This window comes from Anoplolepis gracilipes, chromosome 4 (genome assembly GCF_047496725.1).
Source record: "Anoplolepis gracilipes chromosome 4, ASM4749672v1, whole genome shotgun sequence".
Taxonomy (NCBI): Eukaryota; Metazoa; Arthropoda; class Insecta; order Hymenoptera; family Formicidae; genus Anoplolepis; species Anoplolepis gracilipes.
In genome coordinates, this window is record NC_132973.1 from 17,431,360 (window position 1) to 17,454,939 (window position 23,580).

The 23,580-nt window shown below is 39.6% G+C and overlaps 1 pseudogene; it reads left to right on the plus strand.

The window, feature by feature from the left end:
* The first annotated feature begins 6,155 nt into the window (after window positions 1–6,155).
* LOC140664997 (cytochrome c oxidase subunit 1-like) lies at window positions 6,156–7,105 on the plus strand (annotated as a pseudogene).
* Window positions 7,106–23,580: the final 16,475 nt, after the last annotated feature.

Here is a 23,580-nt window from a genome sequence, read left to right on the forward strand (position 1 = left end):
CATATACATGGTAACGCAATAGTTTCGGATCTTATAACTAATTCATACATATTCCAAATTACACACTCAACCTCTCACAATATAAACTTGTCTTAAATTTATGCATTTATACACACTTACACACTCCTCATCCATCCATTGTAAATATATCACGGCATATTACATGTGCATTTATACCATTATTACATATATATAAATATATAAACCTTTACTACTAGTTATAATGATATACATACATACATATAGTTATATAATAGCGAGTTTAACGTCTGTAGACTAATTTAGATCTTGTAATCCACGAATAACATTATGCGACATCATAGATAATTGTTAATTAATAAGTTAATTAGCGTAATGCTCTCATATCTCTACAATTATTTAAGTACAACGCTATAATACAATGCGGCGATAAGTAATTAATCAGATAAGTTATCGTAACGCTAGTAATAATTGCGATATATCTAGAAATAACGATATAGATATTACATTATAATGCTAGTCCCGAAGGTTCTAGAACATTCAGGAACCGCCGGATCACGTGAAAATTTCGGACAAACACCGTGATAGCTTACTATTGCCCGGCGCGTGATACCCGTGACAAACAAGCATGACCAGGATCGGACCACGTTGCGCGCGCTATAATTCAGAAGGTGGGAGCCCTCAGCGACCACGGGTATATAAACGGGAGCACCGTGTGCTCAAAAATCAGAGTATTCAGTTCTCGCCTAGACAGTTCAGATCATTAGACAGTTCAGATCATATTTAGTATTCGGCTTTCGCCCGACAGTAAAATCTGTTGTACGGTTCGTTCCGACCATTCAGTTTTCGCATAATCAGTATTCGATCAGCAGTCAATACTCGATTCATACAGTACCCAGTAAATTCATTGTACGTACAGACAGTCATTTATACGATTTAATAATCGGTTATCCTTATAACATTCAATCATACATACGCTCTCGCAAGTTTTCGCGCAGTGTAATTAATATTATATCTTCGAATCAGTGGTTTCTAGTTCATTACGGTATTATTCACACAAAATCATTAATTCAGAGAGACTTCGAGACTAGCATATCGCGAATACTATTAATTAGCCTTCAGTTCTTACGTTTACTGTCGTATAAATCTATTCTTGATTATTTGTATCCACTGTTACTATTATATTTCCTTTCTCTTTATCGATTTCCACGGCGCTCACAATACATATCGAATTCTATCTATCACTTTTAAAGATATTTTATCTAAATTTTCGTTTGCAGTGAATTACTTCTATCAACAATATAAGCGTATTATCTTTTCCTCTCCATGCAATTGTTAATGCCGCCTATCTATAATATCGTTTACGCGTCCGAAACCAGTCTGTGCGTGAAATCATAGTCGAAGGAAAGTTCTATTAACTAATGTTGTAATACTAATATTGTAGATCCACATTCTTGTGTACACCCGCGTTACAGTGTGCTTCCCAGTCGTTCCTGTAACACATAACAATTTAGTGAAGTGAGTACGTTGTCGTAATTATTAAGATATATTCGTGTAATCATTAATCATATTGTTTACGTGTAATTACTCGAAATATACATACTTGTGTCAGTTCGCGGCCCCTGTCCATTCCGGGCGTCGGTCATCTTTTCGGTGTCAATTCTTCTCGCCGTTAACCTCTCGCGTCTATACCTGTAAATATAAAGACAAGTTTTCTATTCTAATTTTAATATTGAAATTATCGGGCAAATTAGTGCTACTTATCTGACTAGGTCATCCTTCCTTCGAGCCTACGTCGGGCTCTCTCTCTTTCATCCTGCGGCGACGCGCGCCTCCTCCAGGGCGTTCTTGTATTCCTTATAGCTTCCTCCTTTATTTTTTTTTTCCTTTTTTTTTCCCTTATCCGCTCACCAGTGGCAAGGTCCGCGACGTCCGCCTTGACATACCCAGAGCCTCAGATATCTGTAACTTATAATCGAAGAGATTAATATTTTATTCGGACGTCTTCATAGGGAATGTCATTAGACAGAGAGCGATAACCATTCTTACCTACACCGTAGGGCGCCTCCTCCAGGGCGACCTACATCCTTCCTACGTAGTGTGCCTCTTTCAGGGCGATTCTACGTCCCTTCTAGCAGTGCGCCTCATTCAGGGCGGCTCTGCCTTCATCCTTCGTAGTGCGCCTCCTTCAGAGCCGGACTACCCCTCTCTAGGTCGCACGCCTCTCTCAGGGCGAACGACTCTCTTCTCCGAGGAGCGCCTCTTTCAGGGCATTCCGCCTCCTAGCGTGCAGCGCGCCTCTGTCAGGGCGATCTGCCTCCTCTCAGTCCACGAACCGCGCCTCTGTCAGGGCGTCTCTCACAATTCCTCCGATCGCTCTTCTTGATCTAAAATATAGAATAAATATTAAATTAAAGTAAACTCATTAAGGCTCACCCTGTCCCCGCAACCCGTCAGATAAGGTCAAGTCAACTCGTTTACCAATTTACTTTAACGCGTATGTTTTTTTTTTCTTTTCATCACTCGCGTTACTATTACTAACCCCAGTCTATACCCCTCCGCGTATTCAACTATGGCGTCGATTATGATTTCGCTTACCTTCTTAGCTGCGTCATGGGTCGGTCACGTCGAGCAGGGCGTGCTCACCAATTGAAGCGCCTCATCCGGTCACTATACCAAGGCGGCTCCTACCTGACGGTCCGAACAGCTGCGTCGCCACCAGGTAGTCAGAGCCCAGCATCCGTCGGGTATTTCACTTACCCTCCACCGGGAACCCATACATCGGAGTCATCAACCCCTGACCAGCTACACGACGCCGTCACTCCACCGGCATCCAGTAGCGGGGTCGTCGCTTCCTCACATAGGCCCTTACCGCCTATCGAATACCGTCCGTGGCCCGTGCCCCCGCCGTTGATAGACTTCGGGATTACGCAACCGAGGATCATTTCCTCCCAGGCTTTCTTCGGGCGAGTATGCATCCTGTCGTCCGCTGAAGCACCTATCAATTCGCCTCCTGATAACCGTCCGTGATTTAATTGTCTAATCGTCTTGAAAAATATAATATAACTGTACATATATGTTTATTATAAAATAATGATAAATACATAAAAATCAGTATACGTAAACAATCTGCATTCATTGTCTACTCACTTCACATCCTCCCTATTATCTATTACGTCCCGACCTCTAGTTTCCGGTGCACCGCTACGCTGATCGTGACAGGTTTACCGCTCGGCCACCGCGATCCGCGTACACCAACCATCGTAACCGCACCTCGCTCGCGAACGCAGAGGACGTAACAACTGGTGACAGCGGCGGGACGTAACAAAGTATAAACCGCAATTGCTGGCACTTTATTTATTAATAATAAATTATAATTTTCTATTATAAATTTTTATTTAATTAATTATTATAAATACTAATTTATATATTATTAAATTATTTAAATTTTATATAATTTTTTAAAATTTTATTTATACTTTAAATTATAAAATAAATTTTAAAAAAAAATTAATTTTGTAATTATATTTATTAATTATTAAAAACAAATTATAAAAATAATTTAAATTTAAATTTAATATGAATATAAAATTTAATTTATAATATACATAAAAAAAAAATTAAATAATATTCCCCCCCCCCTTTTTTATATTATTATCATTATTATTAATTATTAATAATTATTTAAATATATTAAAATATTTTATAAATAAATAATTTTTTTTTTCTATATTTTAGGATTTTAATATATTAAATTAAAAATAATGATTAATAAGTTTTAATTAATTAATATTAAATAATTAATGTTAATTAAATATTTTAAATATATATAATTAATTATATATTTATAAAAATAATTAAAATATTTTATTAACATTAAATAATAATTATTAAATAATATTAATGTATATATAAATAAAAACTTAAATTTTTAATTTTTTTTACTTTCTATAAAATACTCTCCTTAAATTTATATAAATAAGATTTTTAATTATTATTAATTATTTTATTTATAGATAAGTTTTTTAATTTTAATTTTAATAATATATTTTTTTTTTATAAATACATATAATTAAAATAGTCAATTATTAAATTTAAATAAAATTACTCTCTCCCTCCGAATTTTATTTTAACTAATTATACTTTTTTAATTCTATAATAACTAATTATTTTTAAAAAATCAATTTTTATAATAATTTTACTTATAATATTTTATTATTTAATTTATTAATTAATCTTTATAACTACTTTAATTTTAATAAATTCTTTTATTATTTTTACTAATACAAATTTAATTTAAATTATTTATTTAAATTTACTTATAACCTTTTTTTAAATTAAATTTACTTATCATATTTAATTTTAACTAATGATTAATAGTCAATTTTCAAAAATATTATACTAATTTATATTTATTTAATTAAAGTAAGTAAGCTAATTCTCTAAGCTTTTAGGTTCATACCCTAAATATAGAAATTTTATCTTTCTCTTATTTAATTAATTATTTTTGCTATTTAAATTTTATTAATAACTAAAAATTTATTTATTAATGATATGCCTGATAAAAGGATTATTTTGATAGAATAAATCATACATAATTTATATATGTTTTCATTTAAATTAATTTTTTTATATTTAATAGATTTAAACTATCTCAAAAAATTTCAAAAATTTTTATGCTTCATAATACATTAAAATATAATATTAATATTCAACATTTATTCAAAGTTTAATACAACTAAAAAATTAATATTATTTATATGCATCATAATTTATTCATAAAATTTTTTTTAATGTCTTATTTAATTTATTTTTCTTTTATTTCTTTATTTTTATACGATTTATTAATAATTTGTATTATTATGGAAATTAATAATTTTTTATTCATTTGTTTTTTATCAATTAAATTAAAAAATAAAAAAATTATTTTTTTATATTATCTCATTCAAAGCTTTAGCTTCCTTAATAATAATGTTAACTTTAATTATTAATAATTTTATATATATACAAATAAATTTTATTATAATCAATTTTTTTATCTCTATTATAATTAAATTAGGGATCCCCCCATTTCATTCATGAATCCCTTCTGTAGCTATTTTTTTAGATTGATATTCATTATTTATTTTTTTAACAATTCAAAAAATTATTCCTTTATACATAATTTCACTTATTAACCCTCCAATTTTTTTATTATATTTTATAATTTTAACATCATTTAACTGCATTTATTTCTGCCTTTAAAATAATTAATTCAATAAATTTTAAAATTTTATTAAGATTTTCTTCAATTAACCAAATGTTTTCTTCAATTAACCGGATGAATATTAATTTTAATTTATTTTAAAACCCTAATCTGATTTTCATATTTAATATTCTATACACTTATCCCATCAATTATTATTATAATTTTTATATATTTTAAAATTTCATTTAGATTTTCTTTAAGTAATAACTTTCCTTCAATTAATTTTAATTTAATTTGTTTATTATTAATTTTTAATTTAGCCAGAATTCCCCCACTAACGTTTTTTATTTTTAAATGAACTATAATCTATATTTTTTTATTAAATTCAAATTTTTATTTTATTTTTATTTTAATGATTTTAAATTCTTTCATTTTAATTTATGTTTATATTAATTTAATAAATCTAATAATATGTTTTTATTTAATTATAATTAAGCTTTTTAATAAACCAATATACATATATAAATTTTTTCACTCATATAGATTATTTATTTTTTTCATGATTTTAAGCTTAATCTTTTCATTAATTATAATTTCAATTTAGTTTGTATACAATTTTTTAAAATTAGATATATAATTTTCACCCCACTTAATCAATAAATTTTAAATATTAAGATTTTAAGTTAAATTTACAAACTTTAAATTTTCAAAGTTTACACAATAAAATTTTTAAAAATTTTTAAATCTTAAAAATTTTAATATTTTAATTTTTTATTAAAAATTTCTTTAAATTTGCAATTTAATATTTTTATTAGTTAAACTATAAAATATATAAAAAAATTTATATTTTTATAACACATTTAATGTAATATCAGAAAATTAAAATTTTCTTAAATAAATTTACAATTTATTACTTAAATCAGATATGATATCTATTATTATCTCACTTAAACTTAGTAAATAATTTTATTATCAATAAAAATATACTATGAATAAGTGACTTTATTCAACTAATCACAAAGATATTGGCATTCTATATTTTTTATTTGCAATTTGGGCTGGGATAATCGGATCTTCTATAAGAATAATTATTCGTTTAAAATTAGGATCATCTAATGCACTAATTAATAATGATCAAATTTATAATTCAATAGTTACTAGACACGCATTTATTATAATTTTCTTTATAGTTATGCCATTTATAATTGGGGGATTTGGAAATTTTCTTTTCCCTCTAATACTTGGTTCACCTGATATAGCCTACCCTCGAATAAATAATATAAGTTTTTGACTTCTACCCCCTCACTCTCTCTACTTTTATTAAGTAATTTTATTAATGATGGAACTGGGTCTGGATGAACAATTTATCCCCCTTTAGCCTCTAATGCATTTCACAATGGTCCTTCAGTAGATTTAACAATTTTTTCTCTTCATATTGCCGGAATATCTTCTATTCTAGGGGCTATTAATTTTATTTCTACAATCTTAAATATACATCATAAAAATCTCGCAACTGATAAAATACCTTTTCTAGTTTGATCAATTCTCATTACAGCAATTCTCTTACTTTTATCCCTCCCAATTTTAGCCGGAGCAATCACAATACTTTTAACAGACCGAAATTTAAATACTTCATTTTTTGATCCGTCAGGAGGGGGTGATCCTATTCTTTATCAACATTTATTTTGATTCTTTGGTCACCCCAAAGTTTATATTCTTATTCTCCCAGGATTTGGGCTAATTTCCCATATTATCATAAATGAGAGAAGAAAAAAAGAAACCTTTGGAGCCTTAGGAATAATTTATGCTCTTATAGCAATTGGATTTTTAGGCTTTATTGTTTGGGCTCATCATATATTTACTATTGGGCTAGATGTTGATACCCGAGCCTATGTTTCAAACAGAGCCTATGTCCGGAGAGCACCTGTGTCATCCTGAATGTACTGTTGCCCCACGCCTTGTCCAGCCACTCTGCCAGACAGGGCAGGACGGCCGATATCGTCCTCTCCCCAGATGTTGGGGGGCGCTCGTGCAGCGACGCGATCCATCGCTGCTCGAGAGATTTTTTCTCCTGGAGCTTCCAGGTGCCCAGTATCCTGGCCGGGATTTTGGTAACTCCTCCCCTGCGCGCCGCGGATTTCCAGTCATACAGACGTCTGTATGAATCGGCAACCATATGCAAAGGGGGTAGTCCGGCCAGGATGGTGGCCGCCGCGTCCTATAGCATCGGACGAGACGAATGGCCAACCTGCGCTGGACGCGACGCATCGCGTCCTGTATGCGTCTAGTGGCCATCGCCTCGCCCGCCCACACCGGTGCTGCATACATCAGTATGCTAAGGACGGTGTGCGCGTAGACGCAGCGCACTCGACCGTCCGGCCCTCCAAAATTCAGCAGCAAGCGGCTAATCGCTGCCGCCGCCTTCTCCGCTCTCGGGACCAGGCGGTCAAAGTGACCCGCAAAGCTTCATCGGCCGTCGATGTGGAGCCCCAGGTATTTAATCTGGGACCTCACTGGGACAACAGTACCGTCCACATCTAGTCGGGAGATGAGGGGAGGCTCCCCAGCGGCCCAGCGGTCGTAGAAGTACCGCCTCGGTCTTGCTGGGGGCCACCCTCAGGCCAATCCGGCAGGCCCTCACGAGGCCTGCCACCCCTTTGTTAGCCCTGTTTAGGGCTTCCCCCCAGTTGTCCCCCTCGGCTACCAGCAGGGTATCGTCGGCATACCCGATGACCCGGCAGTCGAGAGGGAGGGCGGTATGGAGGACCCCATCGTACCTGAGGTTCCACAACAGCGGGCCCAACACCGAGCCCTGTGGAACCCCGCAGTACACGCGACGGGTGTGACCCCGGCCGTCTTGGTCCCTGTATTCGAGCCTACGGTGACCGAAGTAGGCTCGAATACCTCTCACGAGGTATTCGGGGACGCGGTGGGTGTTAAGCGCGTCCCCGATTGCCTTCCACGGGAGGGTGTTAAAAACGTTGGACACGTCCAAAGCGACAGCCAACGCCACCCTCCCGCGTTTCCACAGCTGACTCCGTGAGGGTCCTGACGCGCAGTACGACGTCCACCGTGGACCTGCCCTCACGGAAGCCATATTGTTCCTCGTGAAGGGAAGACCTCATCGCGCGCCAGATGCTGGATGAGTCGGCGAACGAGAATCCTCTCGTATATTTTACCGACCTCGTCCAGGCAAATTGGCCGGTACAATGACGGGTCACCCTCCTTCTTACCGTCCTTGTGGAGAAGAACCAACTTGGCTCTTCCCCACATTGGGGGGAATTCCTCCTCCGCGAGGCATGTATTAAAAATACTTCGTAGCCACCCGGATAGGTTTGGCTCCTCCAGGACGAGCTTCCAAACGCGCCCTGGAATGCCGTCCGGGCCAGAGGTCTTGTTGTTCTTAACCCCTCGAACGGCATCCTTCAACTCCTCCTCGGTGATTTCGAGATCCCTGGACCAGGCCTTGGCAGCGCCAGTGTTCGCGCTGCCCCAGTCGAGACCTCGAGGATCGGGGTTAGTCGGGAACAGGGTCCCGACTATTTGGCCCAGGGATCCCGAGGGGAGGGTTACCGTCACGGGGGGCGCCCAGTGACGTAGTTTATTCGTCACTATCTTGTATGGGCGCCCCCACGGGTCGGCGTCAAGGGACGCGATCAGCTCGTCCCATGATCTCGCCCTGGAAAAGCGAATGGCGACACTCAGCGCCACTCAAGCGGACCGATAGTCGCTGAGTGCCTCGACTTTCCAGGCCTCGTCACCACGGCGCTAGGCGCGTTTGAGGAGTCTTCTGGCCGCGACGGAGGAGGATCTCCTCCGTCCACCAGTACGCAGCCCGGCGCGAGTGGGGCCTGCTCTTGGGCATGGAGAAGTCGCACGCCTGGGTGATCGAGTCTACCAGGCGCGCGACATCCTCCACCAGGCTCCCCACTCCCTCCTCTGGCGGATGGTGTTGCCAAAGAATGGCCTGGACGTCCGCCGTCAACCTATCCGGGTCTAACTTTTTTAGATTCCATCGCGGCGATGGCGCACCGCCGGTCGGGCTCCCGAGCTGGAGGGTGGTACAACCAAACTCGATATATCGGTGGTCCGACAGAGTCTCTTGGTCGACCACCCCCCATGACCAATTTAGGCGTGCCGCGGAGGGGGTTATCATAGTGAGATCCACTATGAACGCCCCCCGCAGCAGCCGGTCGCACGTAGGCTTGTTGCCGGTGTTTAGTAGGCATAGCCCGAAAGCCCCCATCCAGTCCAATAGGACCTCTCCCTTGGGGGTGGTGAGCCGATCTCCCCAGGCTTGCGCTCTGACGTTAAAGTCTCCGGCCACCACCACCTCCTGGGGGAGAATGCTGCGTATACAGTGCTCCAACTCCCCCAGATACAGTTCAAATTGAGAAAGGCCCCAACTAAGCGGTGCGTAACACGCCACCACCGCGATGAAACCCCATTTCACCGCCACATACCCCCTTCCTGACTTAAGTAAGGAACAGGGGGGGTTGTGGTTGTCCGACCCGCGTATGACCGCGACCGTGCCAGAGCCGTCCATCCTCCAATTAGGGTGTTTTGATGGAGGTCGGTACGGCTCCGACACGATCGCCAGTCCTATACCACGCTCGGCAATAGTCTGCAGAAGTAAATCCTGCGCCCGCCGAGCATGGTTAATATTTGCTTGCAGGAATTTACAAGTCCTCATTCACGCCGGTATAATGGGCCCCCGTTGTTTCAGTCCCCCCGCCACCGGGCCGTGGAAGGGGAGCTCCATCAGTGTCCGATGCTGCATTACTCACGTTCTCAATTGCGCCCGGGGTAGGGGTGTCTTCTTTCTCGTTGCCTCGCTTAGTTTTACCTAAGCGTGGCTTCCTTTGGGGCTTGGGGGAGTCGGAGCATAGCTCTTTGCCCCCCGCACCCTCCTCGTTTCCTTTCCTGATCGAGTCCGCGCGCCGCTTGCGACACTCCGATGTGTCCATCGGCGCGGGCGCAGACTCGGTTGGGACCGTTTGATTCGCTTGTGGGATTTCTCCCACAACGACCTCCATCAAAAACGGACTTGGGTTTTCCTTATCGATTCCCCCCTTCACCCCTCCCGCCAACGGGGTGGGTTTTTTGGAGGGAGGAATCGATTTGGCCTTCTTCCTGTTGAGTTTTTTTGGGGGGTGGCAATTCATGCCCCCCATCTTGTGCCCCGCGGGTGCCCCAAGGTCAGCACAGAGTGCGCAGTGCACTCTTTGTTCTGAGCAGGAGTTGGCCTTATGGCCCTCTTTGCCGCAGCGGAAGCACAGGTTGGCACAGGATCGGTCGTTGCCGCATTGCTGCTGCACATGCTCCTCCTCCATGCACTTAAAGCATCGGAAAGGAAGCTGCGGCAACAGCTCGATGGGTAACGTGTACCACGATATCGGTACCTTTCCCATCTGTATTAGTTTGTTGGCCGCGTCTATTGGACATTGCACTAACAACGTATTGAGGCCGGTGCGGGGGGCCTTCACGAACGCTCCCACTTTGACGTCCGAGAACCCGCATTTACCCTCCCCGGAGATTGCGGCAACAATCTCCGCCCGTGTAATGGAGTCCTCCAGCCTCCGAATGCGGAGGTCGGCCATTTTCTGGAGGTATGTGACTCGCACCCCTTTGTTGTCCCCAATCACCTCTCTTACACGTTCGGCGAGTTGCCCCGCCTTGCGTGCCTTGTTCTCGCCGGAAATCTCCAGGATTAAGGCTCCGGTGAGACCTTTCCTTATCTTGAGGCTTCCTTCCTTGATTCCCAATTGGTCTATAGTTTTACCTCCTTTCTGATGGCGGCCATGTTCTCGCCATATTTCTCTTCTGGGCAGATTATCATGACCGCTGAGGTTTTGGGAACCTTCATTTTACCGGGTTTCTCTCCCGCCGCTACCTGCCCCCGCTTTCGTTTATTCTGTTCACTGGGCAGTGACCGGGCCACAGCAACAGGTACAGTTTTGGGGGGGAGGGGAGTCTGTCCTACTTTTTTCTTTCCCTTGCGTCCGACCACCACGCTCCACGGAGTTTCAGTGGTCGCAGAGGGGCCATATGTCCCGGGGTCTGTCGACTTCTTGTTGAAGGGCCCCGGGCCTAATGGTCCTCCGTCAGAGGGTGGAGTTTCAGAGGGTTCCCCATCTTGGCGAGATTTCCTTTCAGGTTTCTCATCGGCTGCGTGTACCGGCAGGGAAGGGAGGGGAGAGATCTTGGTGTTAGCACGAACCTGGCTTTCTCCCTTCTTCTTTTCCTTCTTAGCCGTTTTTTTCCTCTGGCTGCTTTTGGGAACAATATCCTGCGTCTTGGGCTGAGTTGGCGAGGGGATCTCAGCCTCGGCCTCCTTCCCCATTGGCGGCTGGGTATGTGCGTTAAGGGGAGCAGATTGGACCGCCTCCCCCTGCCTGTTCGTTGCTTCGAAGAATCGCAGCATCCTTTCCCTCAAGTCAACACCGATTTGTAGGTGTTGATTGAGGGCTTCGTACAAAATTGCGAACTCATTTTGGACTGGAGGGCGAGTGATTAGAGGAAGGGGTCGAGGGGATCCCTTTAAAAGAGGTCCCTGTGCCTCTGTTATACTCGCAGCCTGCGGTTTTACCTCCATGCAGGGCACCAATTAGGCTTGGGGACACGCATGCTGGAGATAGTCTGCCCTTCCTCGAGGCGGTCTTCTTTGGGGAGACTTTTTGGGGTGTCCTCAGCCTGAGAGACTGCCCCTCTTCGCTGTCGGAATCTGAATCTTGATCAGATTCTATGCGATTCCGTCCTCTAAGGTTCCTACACCCCTTCTTCTTTTCACTTTTTGTGATGCTTCCCTCTTTGATCAGGCGAGTACTGAGTTGGTTCGTCAGCAATTTTACCTGGTCAACGAGTTCCTCCATTTGCTTCTTGAGCTCTCTCGTATCCTTTTCTTTTTCGGCTTTGAGGAGTTCCAATTGATGCCAAAGTTCCTCCGCTTCATCGCTGTTCGGAGAGGACTGTGTAGTCCTATCATGAAGGACTGCTGTGGCAGCCATAATGGACGCCACAGCCTTTTTCATTTCTCCTTCTAGCGGATCTTTAATGTTCTTGGAGACCTGCAGGCTCTTAAAAATGGTCACGCAATGCAAGTTGCAATATCGTATTCGACACCACAGCCGGTGTCGGAGAGTGGAAGAACATCTCCCTCGCTACCCTCTGGTTGTCCCGGCATCTCTTCCAGGCCTGTCCTTCGGGCATTGAGGCACCTAAGGCCCAATCCGTGTCCCCTCTCTCTCTGGCCTCTTCTTTTACTCTGGCCCTTGTTTCCCTTTTTTCTCTGGTCTCTTCACTCGTAGTGATGGGCCTTCCTTTACCTCTCTTGGCGGAGCTGACGTCCGACTGCTCGTCCTCCGAGCTAGCATAGTACGACCCAGCGTGTGATCCAGCTTCGTACTCGCCACGCTACTAGCGCGTGATCCCGCTGGGAACGCCAAGTCCTCGCCACTAGGTGCAGGAGTTATACCTGTATCGGTATGTTTCCTCTTTTTCCCGCTCGCTTAGCAGCTATGGCATATATGCCTCGCGTTATGAAGGCATTTGCTCGTCTTTCTGGCCATTGGAAATTGGAGGTATCTCCTTTCCAACGCCTCTCTCCCTGCCGTACCATCCTGGATAGCCGTGATGGTAGGTTTGCCGCCAGATGTCGATGGCCCTGAGTACGAAGGCATATCCTTCCCCTCAGAGCTTTCGGGTATTTCGGGCACCTTAAAGGTCTCCCCAGTCGCTCCGTCCGCAGACAATTCTGCGGTGGTTTCCGCCTTAGTCTTCTTATTTATTTTTTAGGAATTCATTATTCTGAATAATCCCGCTCCCCGCTGCAGCTCCGTCACCCAGGGTGTACCCTCATCTGCCGCAGAGTGTCCCGAAACATGACCGGCAACACTCCACGACAGGGCCCCAAGTTCCCCCGGGGGAGTGACATACGACACGGGCCGGGGGATATACATCCCCGGCACTGGTCCCCGGCCCCTTACTCACCCATGGAGGTTTTGACGCCTCCATGGGCTTTCGAGGGTTCCCGGCCTCCGACCTCCGGGATACCGCAGCGGGTGGTGCCACCCGGGGGGCCCCATGGACGGTTGGGACTGGGTCGCCGCTCGCCGGCCCAGTCTTCCCGCCATGACGACCAGCTTGCACGCGCCCTTGACGGAAGTTACCTCCCGTCAGAGGGCCCCGACGGTGCACCGCTTCGGAAGGAAAACGGTCGCGATGCACCGTCGGGCTCCATCCCGCCGTCGAACCCTGCCTCCGAATACGTCCGAGCGGCTCCGACGGCCGAACCGACCCGGCGCCGTTGGGCTATGCCCGTGCGGCCCGCGCCGGCCCTCTTCCGCCTCCCCGACCCCGTCCTTGGAAAACGTCCGAGCGGCTCGGAAGAGGCCCATGTGACGTCCCGCCAAAAAAGTTCAAACTAAATTTTCCAAAATATAAACGTACAGCTAGAGATATGAACACAAAGTATGAGATATACATATATATCTCAACTTGAATTTAATAAAATATTTAATCAAGCATAGTATTATATAGCTATTAAATTGGACATCGCTTACATAGAAGTATTAACGAAATAAAACTGACCTTATCAGAAAAATAAGAAAAATATTTGTAATCATTAAACTACTATATATTAACTTTTCAAATAAAAGATAAAATTCTCTTTACTAAAATATATGGAAATAAAATAATCATCGAAATTTAATTACGCGATTGTTACAGAAACACTTGCAAACTAATTATATTAGAGTTAAATCATATTAACAATCACTTTATAAATCTTACACTTTCATGACTATAATGAAAAGAAAAATAAAGAAAAAGAAATATTATTCAGTAAAGTACATTTCGGAAAGCATACGCACACTGGCATTGAGAACCATATATATATATATGCCAATCCATATAAATTAATATATTTAATAAGATTAATAAGCTGATTCTATATATCAACATGTAAATCTAAATGGAAGACTTTCTCTTAGTGTAATTGATGAAAAAGTAATATTCTAAAAAAATAACGCATGACACGTATTATACATATATGTCTATATATATATATATATTCATATATATATATGTAAAGAAGAGCTAGTCTCCTATGCTAAAGCAAAACCATAAGGAATCATGATAGAAAGGAATTATAAATTAAAATAACAGTACCAAATTGCATTAATTAAATTTTCCATATGGATACTATAATAAAAACGGATATGTCATTACAAAATATGTAATACAACAAGAGAGAAAATTAAAAGAAATTTAAATATAAAAGCATAAATTAAAAAGTGAAAAGAAAAGAAATATTAATTATGAGACATAATAATTTTGAGAATGAACATTAACTCTTGCTATAGTTAAATTAATAAGTCTCTCTTGCTGTAAAAAGAATTATAATATAAGAGTGCGAAATTATTATAATACAAAGAGCCTTTCATCCGCATGATGACGCAATAGGCGACGGCGAGAAAGACTTATTGAAATCGAAAATTATTCTTATCTCTTGACGCAGAGACCCGATGAAACCGAATATTATTCTTATCTCTCGACGCAGCGACGAAACGAAATATTATAACAACGTGCCTTTTGATATTCGCCGCTGAATATCAACTTAAGATTAAGAAGAGCTCACCGCTTCTGATGTCTTCGAAGGCGGAGAGTTCCCTCACCAAGAGCAAGAATCCATCTCCACCGGATGAATAAGCCAACCCGGGAAGTCTTGGATCCACCGGACGCCTAGGGAGGTGACCCGAAAGTGGGGACGGAGCGCAGAACGTCAGTCGAGCTTGCGGACGGAGTCAGTCTTTCACCACCGGTCGTCTAAAACAGTCGTCAACAACCCATCAACCTAAAAAGTCGCTTTCGTAACTTCATCTTAATAAGTCACTTCAACATCTCTCCGAAACGTTAGTCCGAAGTCGTGAAAAGTCTCTGTGTCTTTATACATTCACTGCGTCCTAAAATCAATTTTAACTTAATCTTCGTCAGCTACTTTGTGTCGTTAAGGTAGATCTTTAATAATACTTTACTTTCTCGTCTTCGCGACTCGTCTTATATTATAATTTAGAGCTTAGACTCACTCTACATTATAATTTAGAATTACTACTTTATTGTTAATTAATTTTCAATTTCTGGTACAGTGCGGTTGTACCTTTTTTATTTGAACAACATTTGTAATCATTATTTGCAACCTCTGTAAAATCTTTAAGCTTTTAAAATACATAGTCGCTTATTTCAGAATATTCACAAGTTAATTATTTTAATACAGTGTTCCCTCACCCCCAACCAGTATTTACTATAATTAATTTAATATCGATTAAATATTTAACGTACGTCTGGATCTTGAGCGTTAGCGAGACCCGTGCCTGGGATAGAGCAGTGAGCGTGCCCCTCGTGTTAGTTTGAGCAGAGCTGAGACTTAGTCGATGAGCTGCTTGAATGTCGCTTGATCCAGATTGTCAAACTGAAATGAATAACTTTTTAAATTAGAATAAAATTTTGGTTATAATTTATAGTAAATGCCTGGTTCTCGTCGCGCCGGTAAACGACATAGACAATTACGTGCCGCTTTACGCCGACAGAGACAAATTTCGAACAGTGATAACGGTCTCAGTCAAGTTGAAAAAGACAATCCAATTAACGTACCGGACAATCGAAGAATTGTCGTAGAACTTTTCGATCAGCTTCCTGCATCTGACTCGGTTGAAGTTCTCATCTCGCGAAGAACCTTCGAATTTATTGGCTGGCCCGAACCTTTGGTTGAAATCAAGCTGCATCCTGCCTCAACCTCTACCACTGACATCCCTGAGGGAGATCCATGACGTCCAAAGTACGAGAAAAAGGCCCAGGAAAATCAGCAAAACTAGAGACATTAATAAAGGTAAATCACTATTTTAAATACCTACACACATACGCATATGATCAATCAAGAAGAATATTACTATTTTAATAAAAAGAAAACGCACTCATATTCCAACAAAATATAATAAAAAAAAAAGAAAAGAATTCCGAATTAAACTACTATTATAACACATCGTGTTTGACATTTATATGACATCATATTACTTTAACAACTTCAATTTTGCAAAACAATTATAATTACAATCTAGATATATGCTTTTACGATTAATGCAATAAACTGTTCCACCTTCAAGCTCCGAAATAAAAATCTTTTATACAGTTAACTAGACATACATATCTCTTTTTAATAACTCACAGTTCAGACTATTGACTCTTAAAATTACAAATTGACTCACATTTTAATACCATTCTTAAGAATTATAAAGTTAAAATACTATATCAAGAAAATTGCAATTTAGAATAAAATAAAATAATCGATCTATTAATGTAAGAGAATTAACTATCTCTCAATTCAATTTTGTTCTTCATATTAAAGCAGTCATTAATTACTGGGAAATTTGCTTTTACATTATACAAATCGTAGATTAAAACTTTCAAAATCAGTATATATTTGGAATTGCTCCGACGGTGAATTCTACTATACAACAATAGTAAGTACTTAATCCCCCACCATTCTTATCACAAACCACCTTAATCCCTATCTCAATTTTAATGTAATTGAAAATTTGTCAAATTAATCACAATCTATTTATAATTTCAAAAAAATCGAAATTCCTCAATCATTTCAACTTTAAATTGAATAAATTTAAAACTATTGTAGATATAATTTTAGATTTTATTTTTTCTTTAATTGACTCGAGTGTCATTGTGCGTCGCGTTCATTGCATACGCAATAATAGTCACGGTGTCATGGAGTTCCTAGAACTTTTTCAGCCTCTCGTAAGTGCCGAGTGAATTGTATTCTGACCACCAGACTATATCAAATATACAATAACGAGATTCAACGCGTTTGCTTAATATTCTTAATCATTTTCTAATACATATGTCATAAATTTAATCGCTTTATTTTCAACTTTCTTAATTTTCCTTGTCAAATAAAATAAAATAAATGGGGCCTCAGACAACTGATTCTGAATTACAACAAAATCCCTTCGTTGACCCTGAAGTCATATTAGAAACATTAATCCAATTTATAGAAGAAAATAAAGAAAATATTATTTACAATTTAGACGATATCATAAAAGAGTTTTTAAATCAAGCCTCTATTATCATCATTCCAGATCAGTAAAAAAATCTTCTGATTTATTAGTTCCTAGTACACATTGATCCTGCTCTCGGCAAAGCCCTGGGTATAGCCGATTTAGACAAATTACCCAAAAACTAAATAGAGAGCAACCCTGTTATTGACACCTAGGTAGACGATAACAGTGGGTCACAGCACGTGACACCTGCACCATCTCAACAGTCAAATATCCCTGTGTTCTTTCATCATGCGCGATTACTTCGCATTGACATCCTGAAATTCAATGGTTCTCCTTCTGACTGGCTTTCTTTCAAGGATCTTTTTAGTTTTCTGATTTTAGCCAATCCAACTTTATGTCAGTGGAGAAACTTCAATATTTGAAGACAAGTCTAGTTGGATCTGCTTCACATCTTTTAAAAAATAACTCTCACAGCGGACAATTTTCAAAAGGCTTGGGAAGTGTTGATATCATTCTACGACTTCTAGTGAACTCTGTACTACATTCTTTGTTAACTCTCAAGTGGATGACGAAGGAATCGGCCAGTAAGATGAAATAACTGTATACCAACATAATGCAAATTCATCGTACTCTTGAAACATTAAAACGACCGATTCATCACTGGGATGATTTTTTTGAATTTCTTGCAATGTCTAGACTCAGAATCTATTAATGATTAGGAGTGTCACGTCCAGCGCCTCCGCTTGACACCAGTCGCCGTCCGTTGACTCCATACGTCACCTGTTAGGTAGACATAGTAAGCGTTAAGCACCTATAAAATTCTTTTATTTTCTTTTTTCTTTTTATATATATATATATATATATATATATATATATATAATTGTTATCAAAAATAGATTAAGCCGATAAATACCTTTTATTATGTTTCCGGCTAGAACATCCTTTTTTTTCTCTTTCTCTTCTTTTTCTTCTCTTTTCTTGTTTTATCCCCATCACTGGTTCTCCCCTATCACCTACCTAAAAATGAAGGAGAATAATTAATTAGTTGTCCAATACAAATTCTTACCTATTTTCCGGCCACCCGGTATATCACCTTCTGGTCCGCCTCCTCAGCACCTGAAAAAGGGAAGAGAAAGGACCCACCAAGTCGGTCGAACATCTTAATTTTATTATAAATACCCATTTAGTTTTGTCACTAGTTGCAGTACCTGAAAAATAAAAGGGAAACATAATATTAAGTACGTGTCAATAGAATAACGTAAATTAAGTAATAGCGATAATATAAACCAATGTTCACTCCACCTCATCGTCATCACTCTTACTAAACACAAACATACACGTACACATCACCATAGACACACGCATCGAGAATTAACCACCGGTATAACAAAAATATAAAGTAAATCTATATAACAAGTAAAAATCACGCAAGGAAAGAGATCGTAACTGCGAATAAGCGGAAATACAACTCCCGATACATGTTCATCTTAATAAATTGACACCCGGTATATAAACTAACATTGTCATATTATCCAAACATCAGTATAAAATAGTGTTTAACAACCGACCGATTCATTTGGTTAAATTCCATAAGCTTCATATAATAAACTCCGATCGGTACTTTCGGGACACCCTGTATATGAACTTTCATTAATTATTAAAACTGAGCAAGCCAAGTAACTCGTATGTGCAATTGCAACTTCCTATGCACAGTCTAAATCACTTTTCTCAATATATCAAAAGTTGTCGCAACATCGAAAGCACCCAATTTTTAACGATTTAAACATCACATAAAAAACCCTCCCAGTGACCTTAATTAAATATTTTCTGGCGTCTTGACTAATGAAGAACCAAAAAAGGTAGCAACTTATAGGGCCACAGCCCCGCCATAAAAAGTTAAGCGCACATTGTTATAGACCCATTTTATTTCAGGAACACCTCATATTTTCAACTTTAATAATTTATTTATTTTAATCCGCACCTCCAATATATAATTATGCCTTCACTATTAAATGCAGTTTTATATCCCAAAGCCGAATTAATACCACAATAACGTACATGTCTAACGATTCTGTCACCCAAATATAATAATTCAATTTCTTGTCAATTTTACTCATATTCCACCGTAGCGCAGTGATTTCAGTAAATTCAAATTTTAACAATAATAAAAGATTCGATCAAACACATCATCTGCATAATAATTCCTTACCATGAATCCAATTTGGTTTGCCAATAAAAATCCGGTCAGCTATCATTTATAATTATTTCATATATCAACCATGGAGATAACTTGGTGCAGTCACATATACATATATATATATATATATATATATGCGACTCGCTGCAGAAATCATGATCCACAGATGTTTTAAAGGCAAATTATAATGACCTGACAAGAACTCCTCGAGGCTCAGACAATATTTAAGTGATCAAGTAAAACCAATAATAATTAAAATGAACTACACAAGATGAATGTATATATATATACATATTGAAGTGAAAACAATATAAATATCCCATAAAGAGTTTAAAACGAATAAAGCTCTGGAAGATAACTAAAGTTAAATAGTCACACTCAAATATATACAATTACTTAATTAACTCTTACTTATATAAGGTGTCTGAAATAACTTGAACGTGATAATAATCCCAAAACTTCTTTATCATTTTATTGAGGATGAATGATAATTACAATATACATATGTATAATAAACAAAATGACCATAACTATATATACGGTGATACGATAATACACACATCATACACTACTTAAACCAAGTATAAACGCATAATGAACACCCAGAAATAATTACATAGATACACGCTCCTTAACAAACACACCATAAAATTATATAACAATAGTTACCTAATATACCCGGTGATACAAAAGTACGCGCGTTATAAACTTATCGTCTACACAATGTTTAATCAGTACCTGACTATTATAGACATATTATCCACCCAGTAACACGCAAATACACACACTCTATAAATAATTTATATACATGGTAACGCAATAGTCTCGGATCTTATAGCTAATTCATACATATTCCATGCGTATCATTTAAATTACACACTCAACCTCTCACAATATAAACTTGTCTTAAATTTATGCATTTGTACACACTTACACACTCCTCATCCATTCATTATAAATATATCACGGCATATTACATGTGCATTTATACCATTATTACTTATATATATATATAAACTTTTACTACTAGTTATAATGATATACATACATACATATAGTTATATAATAGCGAGTTTAACGTCTGTAGACTATTTTACACCTTGTAATCCACGAATAACATTATGCGACATCATAGATAATTGTTAATTAATAAGTTAATTAGCGAAATGCTCTCGTATCTCTACGATTATTTAAATACAACGCTATAATACAATGCGGTAATAAGTAATTAATCAGATAAGTTATCGTAACGCTAGTAATAATTGCGGTATATCTAGAAATAACGATATAGATATTATATTATAATGCTAGTCTCGAAGCTTCTAGAACATTCAGGAACCGCCGGATCACGTGAAAATTTCAGACAAACACCGTGACCGCTTACTATTGCTCGGCGCGTGATACCCGTGACAAACAAGCATGACCAGGATCGGACCACGTTGTGCGCGCTATAATTCAGAAGGTGGGAGCCCTCAGCGACGGGTATATAAACGGAAGCACTGTGTGCTCAAGATACAGAGTATTCAGTTCTCGTCCAGACAGTTCAGATCATTAGACAGTTCGGATCATATTGAGTATTCGGCTTTCGCCCGACAGTAAAATCTGTTGTACGGTTCGTTTCGACCATTCAGTTTTCGCATAATCAGTTTTCGATCAGCAGTCAATACTCGATTCATACAGTACCCAGTAAATTCATTGTACGTACAGACAGTCATTCATACGACTTAATAATCGGTTATCCTTATAACATTCGATCATATATACGCTCTCGCAAATTTTCGCACGGTGTAATTAATATTATATCTTCGAATCAGTGTTTTCTAGTTCATTACTCGGTATTATTCACACGAAATCATTAACTCAGAGAGACTTCGAGACTAGCATATCGCGAACACTATTAATTAGCCTTCAGTTTCTTACGTTTACCGTCGTATAAATTTATTCTTGATTAATTGTATCCACTGTCACTATTATACTTCCTTTCCCTTTTCGATTTCCACGGCGCTCACAATACATATCGATTTCTATCTATCACTCTTAAAGACATTTTATCTTAATTTTCACTCGCAGTAAATTATTCCTATCAACTATATAAGTGTTATATCTTTTCCTCTCCAGGCAATTATTAATGCCGTCTATCTATAATATCATTTACGCGTCCGGAACCAGTCTGCGCGCGAAATCATAGTCAAAGGAAAGTTCTATTAACTAATGTTGTAATAGTAATATTGTAGATCCACATTTTCGTGTACACCCGCGTGACAGTGTGTTCCCCAGTGGTTCTTGTAACACATAACAATTTAGTGAAGTGAGTACGTAGTCGTAATTATTAAGATATATTCGTGTAATCATTAATCATATTGTCTACGTGTAATTACTCGAAATATACATACTTGTGTCAGTTCGCGGCCCCTGTCCATTCCGGGCGTCGGTCATCTTTTCGGTGTCAATTCTTCTCTCCGTTAACCTCTCGAGTCCATACCTGTAAATATAAAGATAAGCTTTCTATTCTAATTTTAATATTGAAATTATCGAGCAAATTAGTGCTACTTATCTGACGAGGTCATCCTTCCTTCAAGCCTACGTCGGGCTCTCTCTTTCATCCTGCGGCGACGCGCGCCTCCTCCAGGGCGTTCTTGTATTCCTTATAGCTTCTTCTTTTATTTTTTTTTCTTTCTTTCTTTTTTTTTCTTTTCTTTTTCCTTATCCGCTCACCAGTGGCAAGGTCCGCGACATCCACCTTGACATACCCAGAGCCTCAGATATCTGTAACTTATAATCGAAGAGATTAATATTTTATTCGGACGTCTTCATAGGGAATGTCATTAGACAGAGAGCGATAACCATTCTTACCTACACCGTAGGGCGCCTCCTCCAGGGCGACCTACATCCTTCCTACGTAGTGTGCCTCTTTCAGAGCGATTCTACGTCCCTTCTAGCAATGCGCCTCTTCCAGGGCGGCTCTGCCTTCATCCTTCGTAGTGCGCCTCCTTCAGAGCCGGACTACCCCTATCTACGTCGCACGCCTCTCTCAGGGCGAATGACTCTCTTCTCCGAGGAGCGCCTCTTTCAGGGCATTCCGCCTCCTAGCGTGCAGCGCGCCTCTGTCAGGGCAATCTGCCTCCTCTCAGTCCACGAACCGCGCCTCTCTCAGGGCGTCTCTCACAATTCCTCCAATCGCTCTTCTTGATCTAAAATATAGAATAAATATTAAATTAAAATAAACTCATTAAGGCTCACCCTGTCCCCGCAACCTGTCAGATAAGGTCAAGTCAACTCGTTTAGCAATTTACTTTAACGCGTATGTTTTTTTTTTCCTTTTTTTTTTCTCTTTCTCTTTTTCCCTTTTCGCGTTACTATTGCTAACCCCAGTCTATACCTCTCCGCGTATTCAATTATGGCGTTGATTATGATCTCGCCTACCTTCTTAGCTGCGTCATGGGTCGGTCACGTCGAGCAGGGCGTGCTCATCAATTGAAGCGTCTCATCCGGTCACTTTACCAAGGCGGCTCCTATCTGACGGTCCGAACAGCTGCGTCTCTACCGGATAATCAGAGCCCAGCATCCGTCGGGTACTTCACTTACCCTCCACCGGGAAACCACACATCGGAGTCGTCAACCCCTGACCCGTTACACGACGCCGTCACTCCACCGGCATCCAGTAGCGGGGTCGCCGCTTCCTCACATAGGCTCTTACCACCCATCGAATACCATCCGTGGCCCGTGCCCCCGCCGTTGATAGACTTCGGGATTACGCAACCGAGGATCATTTCTTCCCAGGCTTTCTTCGGGCGAGTATGCATCTTGTCGTCCGCTGAAGCACCTATCAATTCGCCTCCCGATAACCGTCCATGAATTAGTTGTCTAATCGTCTTGAAAAATATAATATAACTGTACATATATGTTTAATATAAAATAATGATAAATACATAAAAATTAGTATACGTAAACAATCTGTACTCATTGTCTACTCACTTCACATCCTCCCTATTATCCATTACGTCCCGACCTCTAATTTCCGGTGCACCGCTACGCTGATCGTGACAGGTTTACCGCTCGGCCACCGCGATCCGCGTACACCAACCACCGTAACCGCACCTCACTCTCGAACGCTCAGGACGTAACAGGAGCATCATTTAGGCTCATCA